Genomic DNA, 24,255 nt, shown 5'->3' on the forward strand with positions numbered 1-24,255 from the left:
TGAAAAACTAGGGTTTTTGCGACAGTACTGGCTTGCTGTTACCGTCTGGAGAAAGCTTGGGCATAGCGGGTGAAATGATCTGTCACAACCAGGACATTACTCCGTCCACTTAAGTCAGGTTCCAGACACAAGAAATCAATGCACACCAACTCCATTGGTCCCTGACTCTGGAGATGGCCCATTGGGGCTGCTCTACCTGATAAAGTCTTTCTCTGAATGCATCTAATGCAAGAGTGACAGTAGCTCTTGCACCTCAGCTATCATGGATAGCCAATACAATAGATCCCTGACTAACTTGAAAGCTCTGTTCAGGCCTAAGTGACCATGATCATCATGAAGGGCAGTTAACACTTTTACTCTGTGCTTTTCAGGGAGGAACAGTTGACTAATGCCCTCTGGCTCTTCAGCTGGGCCTCTCTGGTATATGATTCCATCCTCCAATCATATTCGTTCATATGCTCTATGGACCACTTTGGCTCCCTCAATGGAACTATTCAACAGCATCTGAGGGTCCTGATTGGATAGTGACTTCCTCATAAGATTTTCCAACAGGTCTTCCAGTTGATCCTGCCTCATATCTTCTCTTGTCACCTGGGGCAATTTTTGGCTACGTACTTCTTATCACAGTAATATTTGGGCACACCAGCATGAGTAACTCCCACAGCTTCAGCTCCTATTGCCCCTCTGTGCTTATCCTCAAATCCTTGACATACAGCTAATACTCCTTTCAGGGACAAATGCTCCCAACTCTTCTGACCAAAATTTGTGGGATGAGGTCTTCGGGAAAGGGCATCGGTGTCGCGATTTCCCACTTCTGGCCAGTATTTCAGACTGAACCAAAATTCAGACAGAGCGGCCAACCACTGATGTCCAGTGGCATCCAGTTTGGCAGTGGTCAGTAGGTAAGTTAAAGGGTTGTTATCCGTTTTCACCACAAAGATGATCACATAGCTTATTTACCACAACCCACTTGAGGGCCAAGAACTCCAATTTTTGTACAGGATAGTTCTTCTCAGGAGGAGTGAGGCTGCAGATCACATAAGCTACCGGGCTGAGTCTTCCCTTTGACTCTTGGTACAGCACGCCTCCAAGGCCATCTCTATTGGCATCCACGTGCAACTCATAAGGCTCGGATGGGTCTATGTAGCCTCCACAAGATTCCCCTTCAAAAGTTCAAACGTTTTTTTATACTTCATCGTCCATTGTTCCTGAATGGATTCACGTGGCATCCTGGGGCCTCCCTTTTGTGCTTTCTCCAGATCCTCTTCCCTCTGTTTCTGTAAAAGTTCATTCAACGGCCAAGCAATCTGTGAGAAGTTTTTCATGAATCTGCAATAATAGGAGCGGAATCCCTAAAAATGACCTCAATGCAGTGATAGTGCTCAGACCTCCAAATTCTGAGGGTCAGTAGCTATCCCCTCGGCTGAAACTACATGCCCAAGATATGTAACCGAGGTCAGTTAGAATTGGCATTTTTCTAATGACAGCTTCAGTCGCTCTGTGTATAACCAATGGTAAACTTTCTCCAACCAAGCTTCATGCTCCTCCAATGTCCTACAAAACATGATTATATCATCAAGGTACACCAGTACTTCTACCAAATTCATATCCCCACTGTGTTCTCCATCAGTCTCTGGAATGTGGCAGAATCCCTAGCTAATCCTTGTGGCATTAGGTCAAATCTGAAAAATCCTAGAGGGCTGATGAAGGTCATCTTTTTTCTCAGACACCAGATGCATGGGTATCTGGTAGTATCCACTCTTCAGATCCAGCACACTGAACCATTTGGCCCCTGATAGGCATTGTAGGGTATCTTCTATGTGGGGGGATTGTGTACTGGTCTGGGATAGTCCTCCGGTTCAAGGTTCGGTAATCAATAAACATTCGGAGGGACCCATTCTTCTTTCTCACTACCACAATCGGGGAAGCATAAGGACTCCTAGATTCCTTGATGACCCCTGACTTCTTTAGTTCAGCCAGCTGCTTTCTAAGATCCTCCAAGTCACACAAAGGGATCCGCCTGGCCCTTTCACAAAAAGGCTTATTTTCAGTTAGCCGTATTTGATGTTGGGCACTCCGGGCACAGCCCACATCAGTAATTTTTGGAGAACATCTTCTCTCATCTGGCTAATTGAGCTTTAATCTTCTCATTTCATCCTGAGGGTAGATTTGAGCAGTGGACAGTGGTCTTTCTTCCATTTCCCTTTTGGACTAGAACATCCCCGTCACTGGGGTGGCAGCACTCACAATGACAAGGACTCACCCCCCACTTCTCAATAATGTCCTAGTGGGTATCACCTCAGGTACAAAGTCTATTTCAACATCCTCCTCTGCTGAATCCGCTTCCACCACCACATAAGGGCCCGTCTGGTCCCACAATAGCTTAACAGTGGCTTTTAAGCAGGCCCTCTCACTTGGCTGCAAGACCTTTTCATGGGCATCCAGTCGCCACAGTCTTCTTTCTCCTCCCACGGGGGTCTTCTTCTCCTGCAACACTCGCTGAAAAGCCTGTTGCAGTTGAGTGTGGATTTTCCCCACTGGAGTATTCTCCAAGACCAGGGGAGTGAGCAGTCCCTTGACAAGATTGGTGTTGATACCAAAACAAAGAATTTTGGCCTGCAAACAACAGCCAACATGTCAAAAGTCTCGGGTTTCCCAGTCAGGGAAGTATCAAAGGTCATCTTGATGGGTACGTATCCATCATATGGGCATTTCTGGGTCCCTATGCCCCAGATCTCTAACTCCTCAGTCTTACACAAAGGGATATGCTTTAAATATTTGTGATAGAAATCTCAGTATAGGAATGACACTTGGGCTCCGGTATCCAGCAGGGCTTGGATATAGATGCCCTCTACTTGTATTGAGACTATAGGGGAGGGCCCCACTAAGTTCTTTGGCAGGTTTCCAGCAGGTGACTCTATAGTTTGTGCCTTAATTAGTCTCTTTGAAAGTGGTGGAGTTGGTCTAACTATTCGCTCAGTAGGGTGTGCATTTATTTCCTGCCTCAGACTCTCCTTCCTTGAGGGTTTAGTTTCTGTTGTTTTCCTTGGCAAGGAAGCGGGAGGGGCAACAGAGGGCTTGTGTCTCTTTTTCTTTCCTTCGATGAAGAAGGGGGGAAGCAGCAGATGACTTGCGTCCCTTCTTCTTAGGTCTTTCCTTAAGCTTGGAGCTCAGTCTTCCCTCTGAACTCTTAACTAGCTTCTTCACTGAGTTCCCCTGAAGTTTCCCACCGGTTTTGGGAAAAGTAATTTTTTTAAGGCCTTCAGAACATCTGCGAGTAATTGGGAGCTGATGCCGACCTTGGGACACTCGGCCTGAAAGGGTCCAGCCTCTCCACATCTGTAAAATCTCCTCTCTCTTCCTTGGGAAAGTTTTGGCTAGCCTTAGCGAGTCCCTTGTTCTTGGACCTTAGCTTGGGTCTCCATCATCCGCATCAAGGCATGATACATCTTGATTTGAGCTTGAGCGACCTGAGCCATTAGTTTGATTGGTGCCAGTTCATTTACTGGCTTATTGGTGTCAGGAATGGCCAGCCATGCCGGTTCAGACTCAGTTCCACTGTCTTCATCTGAAAAAATAAATGTGCAACCCTGATTTGCAGCATTGGCAAGAAAGGTGCAGTTTCATGGATCAGACTGTTAGCCTTACATAGATACTGCACCAGCCCACATGCAGCTACATCTGTATTTTCTCTCTCCCTTCCTGACAGTGGCGTTGGGAGGGGGGTGCTGACCCGGGCTATAGCCCTGGGTGGGCCCTCAAAAAGCCCTGGGTCTGGTATTGCTCATTGACATTTATTAGCCCTGAGTAGGGAACTCAGGGCTACACAGGGCTAGACTGGCTTACTAGGATAGCGGGGCCCTGGGGCCGCTTTGTATGGCCGATCCTGGGTGAGTGCAAGGACTGCCTCTAAAGGGAAGGGAGACAAGCAGTGCCGGATTACAGAGTGGGATTCTCCCGCTTACCCGGTGCAGCCGCCGTGTCAGACGAAGTCCAACCTCCTGGACCGGCTCCACTGATGGGCACTGGTGAGGCTGCATTGATGGCCACTGATTAGGCTGAACTTATGGGCACTGGTGACGTTGCATTGATGGGCACTGATCAGGCTGCACTGGTGAGGCTTCATTGATGGTCACTGGTGAGGCTGCGTTGATTGGCACTGGTGAGGCTGCATTGATGGGCATTGGTAAAGGTTGAGTTTATGGGCACTGATCAGGCTACATTGATGGACACTGGTGAGGCTGCATTGATGGACACTGGTGGGCTGCACTGAGGGGCACTGATGAGGCTGCACTGATGGGCACTGGTGAGTATAATACACTCTTCAAATGTGCGTTAAAATGCATGGTTTTCCCTTTTATGAACAAGAAAATAATAATGTTATGCTGTTGGGCTGGTATAATAATGCTATGGGGATGGTATGAAATTATTTATCATACCATATTCTGGTTTTTATTCCCAGCCCTGGGGCTATAGTATGCAGTTTGCACTCATCACTGCTCACTCACTAGGCAGTTCTCAGAATGAGAATGGCAGAAACTAAATGAATAATTTATTGGGGGGGGGGGGAGAGGGACCGTTTACACTGGCAGTGTGCCCTCCATCCAGTTCCAGTTCTGGCTTCCGGGTCCATTTTAAAACCCTCCCCTCTGCATCTGCTGTGCTGTGGTCTGCCGCCCGCCGGACAGCACAACAGGCCATAGCAGCAGCAGCACACTGCACAATCAGCTCAAGTGAGCCCGCAGCCCAGACTCAGTGTGCTGTCACTGAACCCTGTCAGAGAGCACTGGGATATATATTAACTCTGGTCTTAGACCTGACCTATTTACATAGTTAGGCTCACCATACCTGTTATAACCTGACCATATGATCCTTGTACTATCATCTACTAGATCTAGCAAAACTATTAAAAATAAGGACCCGCTTAAAGAATTTTTATCCATTCATTCAGGTCCTTACACTACCTACTTTTTGGTAGAACTAGAAGATTGTACAACCAGATTGTAACGTATTGGGTAAGTTTAAAACATTTGTCACCTCAATATTTCATATTCTTGATATGTGCTTTTGTACCATGTAATTGTATGAAAAAGTATTGTATTCTCTTAGTATTGCTTCCTTTGTGTGAAATCCCTGGTGTTTCTGCAGGTCCCTCTGCTTTCCTATTACAAACTGACCACACTAAGCAGGAGAGCACACTGTGGTGAGTGCTCTAGCTATGCTGGGAACACTCGGTGTATTCTCCTCCAATGATCCGACTTGTTCTGATACGCCCCCGCTGCACAGCCATTCACTGTCAAACTCAGTGTGCTGCTGCTTCTCCTCCCCCCAGCTCTTATGCAGCTTAGACACTTTTAACACTGGGCATTTCTCTGATAGTTCTGTTACAGGATACTCTGTTACAGTCAGTCCGTGCAGACAAATTGATTGATGTCTGAACCTGTCGACATTGTGGGTATGAGATGGGGGTCATCTCATGTCTATGGGAAACACTTCCTCTGAAACATTGATAGCCAAATTTTGAATTTCTCATATCTATTTACGACTGTACAGTGCATAGCAGCAGTATTCCCATCACTATACTCCTACTTGCCAGTGATGTGGATATTCATTTTATTAAAGCAATATTTGCATTCTCACTGCATGTTGTCAGTGAGGAGTGCCTCAGTGCAGGAGGAGCTAAAGTATGTAGGAAGTAGAACAAGGCTTAAAGTAGAACTAAAGGCAAAACTTTTTTTTTCATTTTGGATAGAGCAAGGGAGGGTTATAACCCATGTCAGATATTTCTTCACCTTGTGTGTCCCATTGTGGAGATTTCTCTTCACTTCCTGTCCCATAACCAAACAGAAAGTGAGAGGAAATCCCTGCAAATCAAGGGAACTTCTTGTGGACCAGCCATTCACCAAAACTAGTGTCCCCAGTGGAAGATTTAGGATTTTCTTTTACTTTCACTTTCAATAATGGAACAATAGAGGGTGAATTTCCCTAACAGGGACACAGACAGGAATAACAGATTGACAAGTGTTCTAATCCCTCTCCACTCTATCCAAAACTAAAAGAAAAAGTGTTGCCTTTAGCTACACTTTAATTAAGGTTAAGGCTGGTGGTGAGAAACAGAATGGCAGCAATGTGCATGTATGGTGCTGAGAGAAAGGAGGATGTTCAGATGTTGTAATGAGAGCTTAAGAGGCGATTGTTAATATGAAACCAACAAACTATGTTGCACTGCCATACCATAAATCACATATATCATTAATAATTTATAACAATACATAACATGATAGATATCATACAAATTAATAAAGTGCATCCCAAGTAGCATACTTGAGTAGCAAACTAACATCCCCTGAAAGCCATATTTTTAGGACAAATTACTCACTCTTACCTCTCAGAACCTCTCTAAAAGCTTGTAAAAAAAAAAAGCAACAGCCCCTAGGCAGGAAAAATAACTCTCTCCAAAATGTTTATTTTGCCCCATGTCCTGTACTTTTTTAAACAATTCCCCTCCCTATACTAACATCTTACCTTAAGACTTTGCAAAAAGTAGTGAACACCTTCGTATGCAGAAACAAAAAAGCAAGAGTGAGTAAAGAGTCTTTGTTTACACTTGTTTCCCATGCAGAATTAGGGGCTCCTGACTGTGCTTAATCTATAAGGGCTCAATTTTACACTAAACTAAATTCTGGTGGTCGCCCTCAGCAGCAAGCCTTATCCTCTGATCTCCAGGTGTTGCTAGGGGCTGCTATGCTAATTCTGTGTACATACGATCGGACTTTCCGGCAGACTTGGTCCAGCGGACCGGAATCCTTTAGACAATTCGATCGTGTGTTGTCTCCAGCTGACTTTTTTTCCTCCAAAAGTCAGACGGACCTAGAAATAAAACATGTTTCAAATCTATTTGACGGACTCAAGTCAGACGGACTAAAAATCAGGAAAACCATTCGTCTGTGTGCTAGTCCGACGGACCAAATACGATGCAAGGGCAGCTATTGGCTACTGGCTATTGAACTTCCTTGTTTAGTCCCGTTTACATCATCACGTTCAAAACGAACGGACTTTCGAACGGACTTAGTTGGGTCATGTGTGGCCAAGTCTGTTTTGTTCAGAAAGTCCGTCGGACCTCTACCAAAAGTCAGTCGGGAAGACCGTCGGACCTAGTCCGTTGAAAAGTCTGGTCGTGTGTACGCGGCATAACTCATAAAGCCTCCTTTAAAGGTCCTTCATGGACACAGCCAATGCCAATATCCAGACATGAGTTTTTCGGCTGTGACCACAAAATTGATAGACTCAAACATTCTGCTTTCATCAATATCTTTCCTAATCCCAGACTTAGAAATATCCTTGTGGAGAAGCCAGGGACTCAACTTGTTAACTCAACTATTTGATCAGCAACAAATGCACTCCTTCCGAGACCTAACCAGAACCCCTGACATCCCTCATAAAGACTTTACAAATCCCACAGCTCTTGTCTCCCTTGAAAAGAGGGGAAGATCGTCTTCTATTAAAATGAATCTTCACATTATTCACCTTTGAAAAACCTTCTGAACATGGGATCTCCCTGAAATAAACAGGTATATTCTCTAAGATGCTACCGACAAGCTCCCAGCCATGATTTTATGGGAACAGCAATGACAACAAGCTCTTTATCAACCTAAAAAAGTATCCTGCTGTATCTGTCACTGAGAAACAGTACAAAAAGTAATACATAGGTGGTACCTTACACCGCAAGTATTAGACAGCCGATTTCCTGGTACACAATCCCCATTATACTGGAGGAATTGCGGGTACATGAGATCCATTGGCCATATATGGTGGTACTCGCCCTCTGCATAGAAATCAGATTGTGCTCCATCTCTCATTACAGTCATAGACTTTTTGAATACGCATCCTAGCTTTGAGAAAATGTTGCCCTAATTCAGGGCAAAACCTTTATATTTAAGGACAACTGGACGTATTGGACCAAAGATGACAGAAACGCGGTTGGGAATTGTCGATGTTTCTCATGCTCTCTCTAGTTTTTGCTCCCAGTTAGAAAAATATTTAGGGACAACCCTTCTGTTCATAAACAAGATGCAGCTTTAAATTTGTGTTATATGGTACCAGTATTATACAAAGCTATTATATGAGCAATTTTCCACCCTTATACCATCCTTCCCCACCCTTTTACCCTCTTCTTATTCCTTACCTCCTGCACCATGCACTTCAATCTTCATTAACCTTTCCATCCCCCAGTTTTCTTTCTTTTTGTGATTGATTTCTAAGTTGACTATTCTAATGCCTTCCTTTGCTGGATCCAATCTCCTATTGGTGAACAATGGCATTATTTGTACTGATCTATGTCTCTTTTGATTTAGTTTGTACAAGAAATTCTTATAATAAAGATCAATAATGAAAAAATAAATAAATCATAAAGTGCAAAATCATAAAGTTCTTAAGAGTGTTGATTAAAGAAAAAGTCAGAATTTCATTAAATCTAACAGAAAAAGTCAAAACAAATAAATAAAGTGCTGTAATAGAAGTCAAAATAAAGTGCAAATAAAGACCAAGGAACTGAACCAAGTGATCTTGTAAGCTCTTCACCACCACCTTATAACTAAAGACTGCTTACCAGACCATCAGACCTCAAATTAAAAGAGGTCCAGCTGCACTTTTAGGGAGAAATTCCTAGATGGATGGATGGATGATCATCTCCTATTCTACTAGGGGCTTAGTGTGGGAATGGGTAGATGAGTGGAAGATTGAACTCCAGCGGAAAGGATGGATGAATGTGAGGTATGCATTTGCTAGCTCTGCCACTGAATGCCACTTACACCATCACTTACATCGATCCACAGTAGCTCATGTCATAATTCATAACACATGTAAAATGAAGATCATTCATGGTGCAGTAAAAGGAACATCATTTATTTCAAATTAGGCGTCTACTAACATAAAATGACCAAAAAACATCATAACATATAAGTTGCATCTAACACCCCCGACGGGCGTGATAATTTCACTGCTGTAGCTCCACCTAATGCCTGTGCCTCAACCTGTAGCTCCAAAATGGATGTCATCACTGGGGTAATGGAGAATAGCAGTGATTGTTAAAATGTAGAGGTGACAGCGGTATGCAGATGTGGTGGTAAAAGTAGGGGCACTGATAAGGCAAGTAAGGCAGCTGGGAAGAATTGAATATTAACAGTGGATAAGATGTTTGGGGATGGGTGGATAAATGTCATTGGTAGGCGGGGAGTTCAGGCAGGCAGGAATAGATAGGTTTAGGGGGTACTATGATAAGTAGGGTATTAGGCATACATTATGCTTGTGCAATTCGTTTCGTAACAAATCGAAATTCGGCCGAATTTTGCATCTTTTGGACATTTGGATGCACCCGCATGTCTAAATAAAAAAATAACAAATTTCAACTAATACAAAAAGAAATTATAGCAGATATAACAAATGAATTTGACATGATTCAATAATTTGATAAAGATCTAATGAAACAAAAGGTCAACTCAAAGTAAATCTTACAGTCCAATCAGCTGATTCATTTTGTGCTGGAGTTTGGATTACTGGCAAAGTGCATTCCTGAGAACTGATTGAGAAGGGTGTTGTATTTGAGCAGAGTAGAAGAGATATTGTCATTGTGTGTGTTAATAGATTCAATAACCAAACAACTTTCCAAACTACGAATCATTATCACGAATCAATATGCATACATAAATATCGAATTTCAACGAATACAAAAGAAATGATAGCAGATACGAATGAATTCGAAAGGATTCGGTAATTCATTAAAGATCTAATGAAACAAAAGGTCAACTCAAAGTAAATCTTATAGTCCAATCAGCTGATTAATTTTGTGCTGGAGGTTGGATTACTGGCAAAGTGCATTCCTGAGAACTGAGTGAGAAGGGTGTTGTATTGTATTTGAGCAGAGGAGAAGAGATATTGTCATTGTGTGTGTTAAAAGATTCAATAAACAAAAGACTTTCCAAACTACGAATCATTATCACAAATATTTATACATACATAAATATTGCATTTAAATGAATACGAACAAAATTATAACACATATAACTAATGAATTTGACACGATTCGAGATTCAGTATAATGAATATCGACACTCTACAGAAATAACAAATTATCTGAAAACTTATTAACGTAACATAAGGAATATAACAGAATGAAATTATGTATTTTACGAATGACAATGAACCGAAACTAAACAAAATTTTCCGTCGTGCACAAGTCTAGCCCTGCAGGGAGACACAATGGTGAGGGCCAGAGGGAGAGGATGGGGATTATGCATGGTGATTGAGGTAGTGCTGGAGGTAGACCAGAAAGTATGATGAGAGCAAAGGGCATTGAGGGATGGTAGTGAGTGTAGGGGGAAGGATGTGGCAAGGGCATGGGGGTGGGCCTGCTTGGATGATCTTGAGAGCAGGTGGTAGGGGTTAGGACAGGTAAGGCATCTGGCGAGAGACAAATATCAGATGGCCAGTGAGGGATGTACAGTATGTCATAGGGGGAGCAAGAATAATTTCAGATGAAAATAGGGAGCAGCTGAGTCTATGTGTCCCACTGATGACCAAGAGCTACCCACTATTCTGCATAGGCAGTTCAGTTTAGTAGACTGCCCAGTCCACCTGGTGAAGCCCATTGCCCAGTCCACCTGGAGCTATGTAGTCAGGGAGGTGGAGTAGAGATGTAGAGATGTGGGGGTGGGATAAAGGGTGCAGGACAGTGCCGAAAGGGTGGGGAGGTATGTGTGGACTGGGATTTGGAGAGTAAAGGTAACTCAAAGTGGACGGAGTATAGGAACAGCTCAGGGTCACACATAGAGGATAAAAACAGAATCACAGTGGCAAAACAGAAATAGAACTTCGTTTTTATATTATTTAAGATAATATGACATAATAATATTGACAACTAGCACATTTTTATCAGTTTAAAAGTTGATGTAAGCACAGTTAAAAATTAGATTAAAAAGTAAATGCATATGGGTATGGCTAATGTCTTTTTCAGATTATCCATACTGCAATGGCGAGTGGAATCACAAAAATATGTCTGTCTGAGTTGGAATCATGCTTTTGGGTCTTTGTAGCCAATACACTACAATATCAAAAGTATTGGGACACCTGCCTTTACACGCACTTGAACTTTAATGGCATCCCAGTCTTAGTCCATAGGGATCAATATTGAGTTCCCCCTCAGCAACAACAGCTTAAAATCTTCTGGGAAAGCTGCCCACAAGGTTTAGGAGTGTGTCTATGGGAATGTTTGACCATTCTCCCAGAAACGCATTTGTGAGGTCAGGCACTGATGTTGGACGAAAAGGCCTGGCCCACTCTAATTAATCCCAAAGGTGTTCTTTGGGGTTGAGATCAGGACTCTCTACATTCAAGTCAACTTCCTCCACCCCCAACTCACTTTTTGTGCACTGGTGCACAGTTATGTTGGAAAAGGAAGAGGCCATCCCTAAACTGTTCTCACAAAGTTGGGAGCATGAAATTGTCCAAAATGTCTTGGTATTCCTGGTATCCCTTCACTGGAACTAAGGGGCCAAGCCCAACCCATGAAAAACAATCCCACACCATAATCCCCCTCCACCAAATGATTTGGACCAGTGCACAAAGCAAGGTCCATTAAGACATGGATAAGCAAGTTTGAGGTAGAGGAACTTGACTGGCTTGCATGCGATAGAACACCTTTGGGATGAATTAGAACGCAGATTAAAAGCCAAGCCTTCTCGACCAACATCAATGACTGACCGCACAAATGCGTTTCTGGAAGAATGGTCAAACCATCCCATAGATACGCACCTAATCCTTGTGGACAGCCTTCCCAGAAGAGTTGAACCTTTTATAGCTGTAAAGGGTGGGCCAACTCAACATTGAACCCTTTGGACTAAGACTGGGATCCCATTAAAGTTCATGTGTGTGTGTAAAGGCAGGGTCCCAATACTCTTGGTAATATAGTGTATGTAATGTTGAATATGATTTTTTCTGAAAAAAACATCTGAAGACACTTGTAACTGCCAGTCTTCTGTGACTAAATTATGTGTAAAGTTCTCTTTCAATGCTTTCAAATGAATGTTTATGTGGACCGATAGGCAACAAACATGTCACTCTTGACGCCATATATACCGCATGAAAGTTTGTAATGCATTTCAAACTGAGGCATGCAGAACCTCTCAAAAGAAATGTGTCCATATAAAAATGATGAAGGTGAAATTATTCAGACAGAGGAGGTAAGGGGACCACAGGGGCATAAAGTGGGAATGAGGCAACGAGACAGAGAGCGAAATAGACACAAACGCGGAAGGAGGGATACAGCGAGCCGAGCGTTGTAGGTAAAAATAAAACATGAGAAAACCCAGGTGGATTTTGGGCAAGCTGTTCTCATCAACTCTGCTACTCCCTCCTGTCACAGCAACTGTCAGACAGGCCCTGCTCGTAATGAAAGGAAAAATATTTTATTCAGATTTATTAATTTGAAAATGAAGCACGCCTGTCGGCAGAGGGACAGCTCCTCTCAATCTGTCATCGTTGAACCACGCGGTGCTGACACGGGGAATCATTCGTCTTGTCTACGCTGACAGGCGGATCTCTCCCTTAGCTCTTCCTGGGGGATCGCCCTGGGATTAAAAAAAAAAAATACGGATAAAACACATTCCGACGCAGAACAGCCTCTTTATTAATGCAAATTACGCGGGGAGGGGAAACAGGATAGCGGCAGAAAAAAAATAAAAAAAATAAGGGAGTGACAATATAAATAAATAATTGCGCCCGCACGCCGCAGAGGTGTTCATGTCCCGGCGTCAGTCCTTTCTCATTTATATCTAGAGATGTTTTGGAGGCTTTAATAAAAGGAGAGAGCTTAATGTGACACTAATGGACAGTTTCTTATTTACAATGATGTTGCTAGCAGCTCTGCATATGAATGAAACGTGTCTGTGCCGCTACTGATGTCACAGCGCTGTGCTTTCTGCTGATGTGTCAAGGGACATCTGGAAATAAAAATGAAAAGGAAAGCTTGTAAAAGTATTGTTACATGGAACCTAATAAATATAAATGTGTGTTTCAAATGAAAGCTTCTTACAGGCCTGTTCTACCATAAACCATATACGTATACGTATTACTTTGTAATAATAACAGTGTCATTACATGTTCTCTCCCGCCTTCAGTGGCGTTCTGGGTAATTTATTATTACAAGCTATACCATATGTCAGTAGCATCATACTAGCTCATTCCACCTAGCTTATTCCAGTCCAAATAAGGAATCTGAGTGATCAATGTGTAATGACATCATTGCACTCAGCACAATTACATCATCAGAGTAACAGTAATTAGTTTGAGCATTAACATTGAGCAGTAAAGAAGAAATAAAATCTAGTACACCCACCTTCCATACTTCAATGCAATTTCAGCAAAGTCTCTCGCTGGGGCCAACATCTTTGCTTAGTCTTCTTCCAGCATCTTCGGCCATCATGATTGGCTAGCCCTGGAAGATGTAAATCCCGTGCATGTGCACGTCGCAGTTAATTTATCCCAGCACAATGGTACTGTATAAAAGTGTACAGGTGTTTCTGTGGGTCGAGGTTGGTGATGGTATGTGAGATGATCCTTACCTTGCAACCATTACATCCCAACACCGTAGCACAGGGGTAGGTAGGCAACCTCGGCACACCAGCTGTGGTGAAACTACAAATCCCATCATGCCTCTGCCTCTAGGGGTCATGCCTATGATTGTCAGGGTCTTGCAGTGTCTTAAGAAACTTGTAGATTCACCACTGTTGGAGGGCCAAGGTTGCTTACCCCTGCAGGACCTGGGCAGACAGGGCATCTTAAGTCTTTGTAAGTGGGGTTTTTAGATTCAACATCCTGATGTTCCTAGGGCTATAGTGTTTAGATCTAATGGGGTCTTGTGGAAATAAGAGGAACTCCCCTATATGACCTATTTAACAATCCTAATACCCAGGTTAAATTACATTAACTTAGTCTTGAAGGAAATTGGTCCACACCTAAAGTAATTTTCAATGTTTTATTTGAACTTGAGGTAAGACAGGTGGACAAAGGAGGTAGAATACCCAAAACTCACACAGTGATCTTACAACTCACTGGCTATAAGGCCACTTTCACACTGAGGCACTTCTAAATTTCCAGTAAAACATTGAGTGCTTTTTAAGAGCTTTTCAGGAGCTTTTGAAGAGCTTTTCAGGAGCTTTTCACAAGCTTTCCATTTATTTCAATGGAGAGGGGCATTTTTCACCGCCCCACCAGCACACTGCCCCAGTGTGAAAGCATTCATTGATTTTAATGGAAATAGGTTTTTGTGAGCTTTTCAAGTGCTTTTTTTAGCGTGAAAGGGGTCTTAGTCACTGGTTGGATCACAGCATCCAGAAGCATTACACGGAATTTCTTCTGGTGCACACTGGCCACAAAACAATATATATATAATAGTATTAAAACAAATATGCCAAAAAAATCGAACCGATTCCGCTAGCAACTCTAAACAGCACAGATGGGAGAATCTTTGGCTGCTGGATATTGTATTCTGACAGCCAAAACCTGCGACTGTCAGTATACCCAAACAGTGGCTATATCTCATTGGATGCAGCCACTGTTCAGCTGACAGTTTCCCTCTTGGCTCCTTCAATTATAGTCAATTGAACAATCGACTTTTGTCAAGCCAGGTGGTGCCAACAGACAAGACACAGCAAGGCAGAAGTTTGCATGGAGGAAGGTAAGAAGCTTTTATTGCAGAGACATAGAAGGTCTCTTCTTCTATTACAGATGTTCTTTCCCTTTAAATCTAAATGTGTTACTAGGACCAACCTTTTATTTTCGCAACCACCCTCGATAGTACTGTTTTATGGGTATGGGCTCTTTATGTTGACAATCATTGCCCATACTATAATCTGTGCTGCTTTATGCCCGTTTTATTATGTATTTTTCCCCTGGACACTGTTATGTCCCAGTTTCCTACTATTGACTCTTTTTGACTATATAATGAAGCCTCTTTTCTTCTATACTTTTGATCTGTATAAACAATAAAGATATATTTTCCTCTAAATATGTCACTAGTATTAGACTTGGCATACAAATTGGAAAGCAGACAGTTGTGTATGAATGATTCATCTTCCCTCACCCACCCAATGTACTAACACAGTGCTGGATTAGCAGATAGGCGGATTAGGCATTAGCCTATGGGCTCCATGCAGTTTAAGGGCTCTATGACAATGGATCAAATTAAAGTGAAGGTAAACCCTCTCCTATACACAGTGAGGTGAACAGTCTCAGGTGATACACAGGGATGAAACTAATCTTCCTAAACAAGTTTTGCATGCATATCTGCTGTCCTCAGCTTTCTATATTCTTTAGAAAGTGAACATTGTGTTAGAATTTTTACTTCATTTTTCAGCAGTGGGAGGGGAGTCTGGGCATACACTGTGTGACAGCTGGAGGAAAGGCACACACCCCCCTTCCACATAGGCAGAGGAAGAAAGAAACATGCCGAGCTGTGCTGTGAATAGACCAGCTCTCTGCTAATCTATTTATAGCAACCTTCCTTGACACTAATTTCAGGCTGCTTTTATCTGCCATGTTGGAGAACTTGTCAGAAGTTATCATGCTGATAACAGAGGAACAGAGCGTCAGAAATACACAGGACTTAGGGCTTTGGAGAGAGTAAACACTACATATATATGTGCCTAGGTCAATTTTCATGAATCAGATTTACATCCACTTTAATATTAATTTGAAAACAGAATGAAGCTTTCTTAAATTGTTTACCAAAGATCTAAAAAAAATGAATCCACTCAGAGAAGTTAAAACTTCACAGTAAAGACTCTATAGAGAAAGTACTATATTAATGTAATGTACACAATAACATCTTAGAGGCTCATCTTCTTTCAGCTGTCAGTCTATCAAAAATGTTGGTTTAATGTACAGTAGTGAATGTCATCTCCATTTGCAATGTTATCCCACTAGGGCACGCACATGGGAATTTTCCAAAAATCTGCCAGGGGGCTCCAAGGTTTCAAATGCCTAGGGGCCTCCATATCGGTTAAAGGTTCACTTTTTAAAAAATAATATTTTTTTAATTATTAATACTTTTATATATATATATATATATATATATATATATATATATATATATATATATATATATATATATATATATATTATTATTATTATTATTATTATTATTTTTGGAAGCCTGTAAAGCATTGCACCAGCAGTCAGCACCATCGATCACTGAAGCAGCCATGTGGGCAGAGTCCCACACGGCCATGCTGATTTCAAAAACTGACAGCTAGTACAGGGGACTCCTCCCCATACTTCTGTCACAGAGAGGGGGGGATTGGGCAGTGGCTGCAGCATTGGGAACATGTTACATGTTCTTTTAATCTTGCACTGTACTAACATGACAACATAGCTCTTCTATCAATTGTTCTTCCTAAGCATAATTTATAGATTCTTAGCAAGCAGTAATTGAACCTTAAAAACAAATCCTCAGTGACATGTGTAGCTGCAGGCACTATGGAGCAATTCATCCTTAAAATTCACAGCATAAGTACTGACGTCTTTAAGTCATTTTTTAAATAAACCCAGCTTAGAAATATTGCCCTTTGGTTCTGGCCTTCTCACAATGCTTACCTAAGCTCTTGCCCACAAATGGCTTACGGCAATGATCATGGTTATGATTTGGGTTCAAGCATATTTCATTTCAACATGCTACCTCCCAAACAAATCCATAATTGAACATATTCATGACCCATAATTTTAATCATAACGGAACAATTTCCTAGACCTTGTTCTCATGCCTCTATACTCAACAACATAATCAGCAGCACCTCTCCTCCCCCTAGATATTCATTAATACTCAAAAAGTAACACTTTAATTATGCTCCATGCTAGTAAAATATTCCTGTTGCTTTTTAGCAGCTGAACTAGAACAAAGCTGGGAGATTGAATCAGCTGGGTGGTTTTGTTCGGAAACCTGTGCTGGTAAAAACACGAGCGTAACAAGGTCTCCATGGACTGAGGAATTAATATTTAATGCAGCTTGTCAGCAAGATCTTATACTTTTCAAAAAATTCTTGTTAACACAGGAGTCCTTTACCCTCCTCTATTTGACGTATTGCTTTCTATACGCTGCTGTTTGCACTGTATTTATTTGCATTACAATAGGAAAGCCACAGATATGGAGCCTGAAAATCAGATGTCTTTCTCACACCTTGCAGAATGTGTTATGAGCTATTTATACCTTACCATGAAGGGAATTGAACAGCCTTCGGTGCGTAGAGTTATCTGCACTTTCTACTCCTGAAGTGCGAGATGTCTACACACATATATCTAACTATATTGTGATATCTACACACTCCCACTTCTCGCTGCGTATTGATACCTACAGCCCAGACTGCTGCTTGGCTGCCATTCTTATTGTACCTGTACATACCTGCTTGTTATGGCTTCTTGAGGCAGGCACTCTTAAAATATTTTATTTTATTTCTGAATAGAAGAAAAATGCTATATTAAAATATCCACACGCTGAATTTTGAAAGGAGGATGCCACTAAAGCTAGTCACAGAAATGTAATTCCCATGGTTGATTTCAGCCATTTTGGGCGAAAATTGTATGTTTGTAGGCACTAGTGGACTGTGACAGCCAGTAGATATTTGTGGGAAAGATCCATCAGAATATTTAATGCTATTGTTGCCTTAATGTAATCTGGGTCCAGGGGTATCTGGCCTTGGACATTTCTTTAACCCCCCTAGCGGTAATCCCGAGTCTGGCTCGGGGTAGGAATATACTGATAGGAGCGGTAACCCCGAGCCAGACTCGGGATGGCTTCGCTCGATGCAGGGGAGGACACAGGGAGAGTTACTCACCTTGTCCCCTGGATCCAGCGATGTCCGCCGCGCTGTGTGATCGAGCCGTCTACTGACGATTCACAGTGCCGAATGCCGCCAAGCTACGTTCCCTGCGGCGTTACGGCTCACGGGAGCGGAGAACGGCGGCAAATTCAAAAAAATAAAAACACACAAAACACACACAGCACACAGCTAATACAGATTACAGTGCTGTATTAAAAAATACACACCCCCTTTGTGCCTAGTGGTTTGTGCAGTGCCCTGCATGCACTTTTATATTATAAATACTGTTTTTTACTGCCTGGAATTTGGAGATTGTCCATAGCAACCAAAAAGTGTCAATTTTTCAGTGTTTTTGGATTTGATTACATTATTGAATAATTTTTATTATTCTTTATTATATTATAAACTTTATCATACCCGGGATGTCTGCTAGACTCTGGTTTGAACAGATTTAAGAGCGTTATTCCTAAGAATTACAGGACTACAAAATAAAAGCCAGATTTTCGTGCAAAATAATTGTACCGCTTTCAGCACCTAATTCCAGACTGAATCATACCGCCAGGGAGGTTAATTTCTACTCACATACAGATATACCCCTAGGAAATTGATATTTATATGACTTTTGACTTTACGTGGTCAGATTGTACCTGCATGTCCAACTTCCCACAATTGTCATTGGCATGCTTAGTTTTATTTCATTTTTTTCAGGATTTTAAACGTTTTATTTAAACACATTTACAGAATAGTAGAAAGAAGTCCAGCGGTGTTCACTTGCACTGGATATTACAATATACATCAAGCATGTCCAGCACATGAAGCAATTCAGAATCTTCCTGGAATGGTGCCTCATTCTCCCTTAGGCCTCACACTCTGAAACACTCCAGCTTCCCTCATGGCTTCAAACTCCTTCACTACATCGTAATTCTTATAGTAGTTGCCATGCCATACGCCCTCTTCCTTGGCTCAGCCACACCAAACTTGTACAGGGCCACAATACTCAGGGAAAAGACGAAGGCTCCAAAAATGTGGACTCTCAACCTCTTCCCCAGAAGGCCTCTCATCTGAGGTTTAGGCAGAAGACCCTGTGACATGATGGCGTTGTTCAGTAAACCTCCACCACAGCTGTGTCCTTCCTCAATGAGACGAGTCTGCAAAATTGTAAATAATTTATATTCTGTATATCCAAACTTTGACGGACCATATATTGGCCAATCTTTGTTAGCAATGTAACCAATCCATTCATCATTAGTAGCCATATATACGAGTTAATACAGAAAGAGAGTTGTCTAGTGTCTACTAAAATAGAAAGGGATAAAACTTTGCAACGCTAGTGACAGAAATTGTCAAGCACGCTTAAAAATCTAACCTCTGAAATCAATTAAAATTAAATTAAAAACATTTAAATGTATTTTTACCTCTAACCATCAGAAGTACCTGAATCTGTCTTAATAATCAACCCCCTGTCATCCCTTAGGCCGCGTACACACGCGGGGACTGTTCGCTCAACTTTGTCCGTCAAACAGTTTCAGCGGACAGTCCGCTCAAAATTAGCATGGACGGACTTACCCACACACGACGAACGAACAGTCTGCTGAAACCGTGCGCGATGACGTGAACGGCACGTACAACGGGACTAGAAAACGACGTCCTATACACTGCAATGCAAACTTCGGCGTGTAAATCCTTTCTGAGCATGCGCGGAACTTAGTTTGACGAACAAGCCTACACACGAGGGAACTGTTCGCTGAAACAATTTCCGAAAAACTTTGTTCAGCAGACTGTCCGCTGAAACTGTCCGCTGAAAGCCCACACACGAGCGGACTGTCCGCCGAAACACTGTTCAGCGGACAAAGTTGAGCGAACAGTCCCCGCGTGTGTACGCGGCCTTACACAACAGCACTCAGAAGAGGGAAGTATAGCAGAGTGAGCAGAGTTAATGATTATTACTTATTAGGGCTCGTTTACACTTGTGGTTGATAAGTGTTTAGTGAGCATTAAAACTCTCCCCCAAACGCAATATGCAAGTTTTTCTTTATTAAAACCACACCACAAACCTCTACAATGGCTGGTTGCTAAGGAGTGGGCCAGAAGGCCGCCCACCGTGTCCTTAAAGAGGAAGTAAACCCTGATGGGTTTACTTCCTCTTTCATTCCCTGCAAAGGCAAAGCATAATGGACTACTATGCATCGCATAGTAGTCCATTATGTGTCACTTATCTGACACAGGAGCCAGCAAAGTCACCGCTGTCCCCTGTAGTCCGGCGCATCCATCTTTTCGGTGGGGTCTCGCAGCCCTGCTGTTGTCATTTGGCAAAGCCGTGATGACGTCACTCCCGTGCATACAGGTAAGCCTTAATCTAGGCTTACCTGTAGGTCAAAGTGTGCTGTAAGGGTTTACAACCACTTTAACAACCGATGAGTCATCAGCAGTCAGCAAGCTTAATCTCTGACAGCTGAAGCATAAAAAAAAAACTGGCGAAAAAATAGCGTGCCCCCTAATTCATACCAGGCCCTTGGGGTCTGGTATGGATTTTGAGGGGAACCCCTCACCAAAATTAAAAAATCGAATGTTGTGAGGCCCCCCCCATAATCAATACCAGCCCCCTAACTAAGCATGCAGCCCGGCAAGTCAGGAGAAGGGAGGAGACGAGCATGCCCCCCCTCCTTATGAACTATACCAGGCCACATGCCCTCAACATGGGGCAACATACCAGGCCACATACCCTCAACATTTTGATGGGGATAAGGGCCTCTTCCTCACAACCTTAGCCAGTGTTTGTGGGGGTCTGTGGGCTGGGGGCTTATCAGGACTAACAAGGGAGCCCCCACATCCTGTTCCACCATGTGAATGAGTGTCAAATAAATAACAGCACACACACAGTTTTTGACAAGTCCTTTATTAAAAATAAAAAAAACAATGTCCCCCTGATATAGAGCCATTGTCAATCATGATGCCCGCCACACTGCCGACCCTGGAAAGAAAAAAATGCTCACATCGAAGGCTGCCACTTGTCTACTTGCTTCGCCACCTGACATTTCTTAAATAGGTAAGGGGCAGGACCAGCCTGCAAAGTCACTATGTGGCCCGCCCCTTGTAATATCATTGACTCGTGCATGCTGGCTGGCCCTGCCCCTTACTTATTTAAGAAATGTCAGGGGGCGAAGCAAGCAGACAGATGGGAGCCTTCGGTGTGAGCAGAGCTCTTTTTTTGGGGGGGGGTTGGTGGTGCAGCAGTGGTTGATGCTACATCAGGGGACATTGTTTTGTTTAATTTTAATAAAAGACTTGTCAAAAACTGTGTGTTCTTATTTCTTTTTGACACTTTTTTGGTGAATATGTAGGGGAACGATACCCCATACTAATTCACATGCGGGGGCCGGGATCTGGGGGCTTCCAGATTCTGATAGGCCCCCTGCCTGCAGACCCCCACAACCACCGACCAGGGTTGTGGTAAAGAGGCCCTTGTCCCTAACAACATGGGGACAATGTGCTTTGGGGTGGGGGGGCAAAGCCATGTTGAGGGCATGTGGCCTAGTATGGTGGGGGGGGCGCTTGCTTGTCCCCTCCCTTTCCTGACCTACTGGCCTGCATGCTCAGATAAGGGCCTTGTATGGATTGGGGAAGGGACTCCATGTTTTTTCACCTATTTTTTTATTGCCGGCAATGCTTGTTTTTACATTTGGCTGTCAGCAAAACCAAGGTCAGAGCAGATGGCATTTTAGTGAGGTTGGGTTATGTGGGTGATCAAATCTAGTGTGTCCAGGAGGTCAGGGATAACAGGCAAAACAGGTAACAAGGACTAGAACTAGTCAGGAATCAGAAATGATTCGGATTTGGAAACTGTTTGGGAACTGATTGGGAAAGAGAAGTACATAGACTGGAACTAGGAGCATTTTAGGACCAGGAATAGTGAAGGATAAAGGATACAATAGATAAGGTACAAGATATCAGGATCACACCCTAGCTGAACGCAATAATGGGCAACTGAAGCATGGAAAGTGTATGCTTTTAAAGGAGTGTAGAGCAATCCGAAGGCAAGCTCTTAGTTGTACCCAAGTGGGCATATGAATAAAACATTGGAACACATTGGAAACAAAGTGTTATTATCATTATTATTACTATTATACAAGATTTATATAGTGCCACCAGTTTGAGAAGGCCAATCAGAAGGCCCTGCTCATTAGAGTGCTGGTGAAAGAACACAGGGATGAGATCTGAAGTGCAGTGAGCCAGACAAGGCTACAGGAAAAATAATAAACACAGAAGAAGGAATAGGCAAATAGTAGGACCCAGGGAAGACAGAAAAAATGTCAGCAAATGTAACAGACTAATACAGAGAGTGGAGCACAGGTAGGTTCCAGACAGTGACACTGTCAGACATCTCAAGTCTCCCACGACTCGCAGGATGCTCCCGCATTTGACGGCGGGCTCACAGACACCCGCGAGTGTGGCACGATCTCCCGGCTGAGCCTGTACTGCCACTCAGCCTGGAGTAATCACAAACAGTGGGTGTCTCCCACTGTGTCATGCAGCTTCAGTCTTAACTGTTCGGCGGCCGTCCACTGTAACAAATTCCCACCTCCTCATCCATGATAGATGGAACACTGATTCAATTTCCTAGCATTGTATCAGTGTTTAGTTGACCGTCTATCATGGATGAGGAGGAGGGGCTTTGCTACAGTGGACGGCCGCCGAACAGTTAAGACGGCAGCTGCATGACACAGCGGGAGACACCCGCTGTGTGTAATCTAGGTACTGGTGAGGCTGCAGATGGTCACTGATGAGGATCCAGATGGGCACAGTGAGGCTGCATTGTTGGCACAGTGAAGCTGCAGATGGGCACTGATGAGGATACAGATGGACATAGTGAGGCTGCATTGTTGGCACAGTGAGGCTGCAGATGGGCACTGATGAGGATACATATGGGCCCAGTGAGGCTTCAGTTGGGCAGTGATGAGGATACAGGTGGACACAGTGAGGCTGCATTGTTGGCACAGTGAGGCTGCATTGATGGACACTGATGAGGATACATATGGACCCAGTGAGGCTTCAGTTGGGCACTGATGAGGCTGCAGATTGGCACAGTGAGGTTGCAGATTGGCACAGTACGGCTGTAGATAGGCACAGTGAGGCTGCATTGTTGGCACTGATGAGGCTGCAGATGAGCACAGTGAGGCTGCAGATTGGCACAGTGAGGGTGCAGATTGGCACAGTACGGCTGTAGCTAGGCACAGTGAGGCTGCATTGTTGGCACGGATGAGGCTGCAGATGAGCACAATTAGGTTGCATTAATGGGCACAGTGAGGCTATGTTGATGGGCACAGTGAGGCTGCATTGATGGGCACTGACAAGGCTGCAGATTGGCACAATACTGCTATAGATAGGCACAGTGAGGCTGCATTGTTGGCACTGGTGAGTCTACAGATGAGCACAATTAGGCTGCATTAATAGGCACAGTGAGGCTGTGTTGATGGGCACAGTGAGGCTGCATTGATGGGCACTGATGAGGCTGAAGATGGGCACAGTGAGGGTGCAGATTGGCACAGTGAGGGTACAGATTGGCAAAGTGAGGCTGCATTGTTAGCATTGATGAGGCTGCAAATGGGCAAAGTGAGTGTGCATTGTTGGTGATAGTACTTTACTATGAATGGTGGTGGGGGGGGGGGGGGGGGGGTGTCGGCACACAAAGTGTGATGTGACCACCTCCCTGAAATTAGTTTTTGCAGGTTGGTATGTCTGCACTGTTGCTAAAATAAATGTTTGAAATAAAATGTTGCCTGCAAATAAGACATGTATGGCTCAACCCTCCCGCTGCCTATGCTGCCATAGTTGAGAAAAACAGCTGACTGCAGAAATTTTAGAATTCAAAAACTTCCAAACATTGGATACCTGGTCTTCCACCGTGTTCTGTGATTTGATCTACCAGATCCTACATCACTGTGGTGTCCTGCAGTGATTTAAAAGCCTACAGAAGAAACCACAAAGTGCTGCACAAGACCAGGAAATAAACACTCCTTGAAGTGTAGGATTACATTTCACTGCTACTGAGATTGGCAGCACATGCAGTGAGAAAATTGGGTAGTAAATGTCTTCTTTGCAGGTAACATTTTTTCTATTATACATTTATTTTAGTAATGGAGTTACTTTAACTCTATAAAAGCGGCATCACCATCCTGGCTGTGATGTCTGGCAGAGAGATATGAATCACAAAGTGGCAGCGTAGATTACAAATCCTTTGACATACAAGATAGTTTACACATTTCAACTGTGTATTTGGCTGTTAGGAGCTTTCAGGAATTAACCCACAGAAATAATGCTAGCAACAGCTTTTGAGCATTTTTTTTTCTGCTTCTAGAAACAAATAGTGTTATCCTTTATGTCCATGCAC

At 43.1% G+C, this 24,255-nt stretch overlaps 1 pseudogene; it reads right to left on the minus strand.

Annotated features, from left to right (window-relative positions):
* Window positions 1-18,561: 18,561 nt before the first annotated feature.
* Window positions 18,562-19,012, minus strand: LOC143927033 (cytochrome c oxidase subunit 6C-2 pseudogene; annotated as a pseudogene).
* Between the last annotated feature and the right edge of the window lie 5,243 nt (window positions 19,013-24,255).

This window comes from Lithobates pipiens, unplaced genomic scaffold (genome assembly GCF_037356315.1).
Source record: "Lithobates pipiens isolate NorthernLeopardFrog02 unplaced genomic scaffold, aLitPip1_a1.2 Scaffold_23, whole genome shotgun sequence".
In the NCBI taxonomy this organism is placed as follows: Eukaryota; Metazoa; Chordata; class Amphibia; order Anura; family Ranidae; genus Lithobates; species Lithobates pipiens.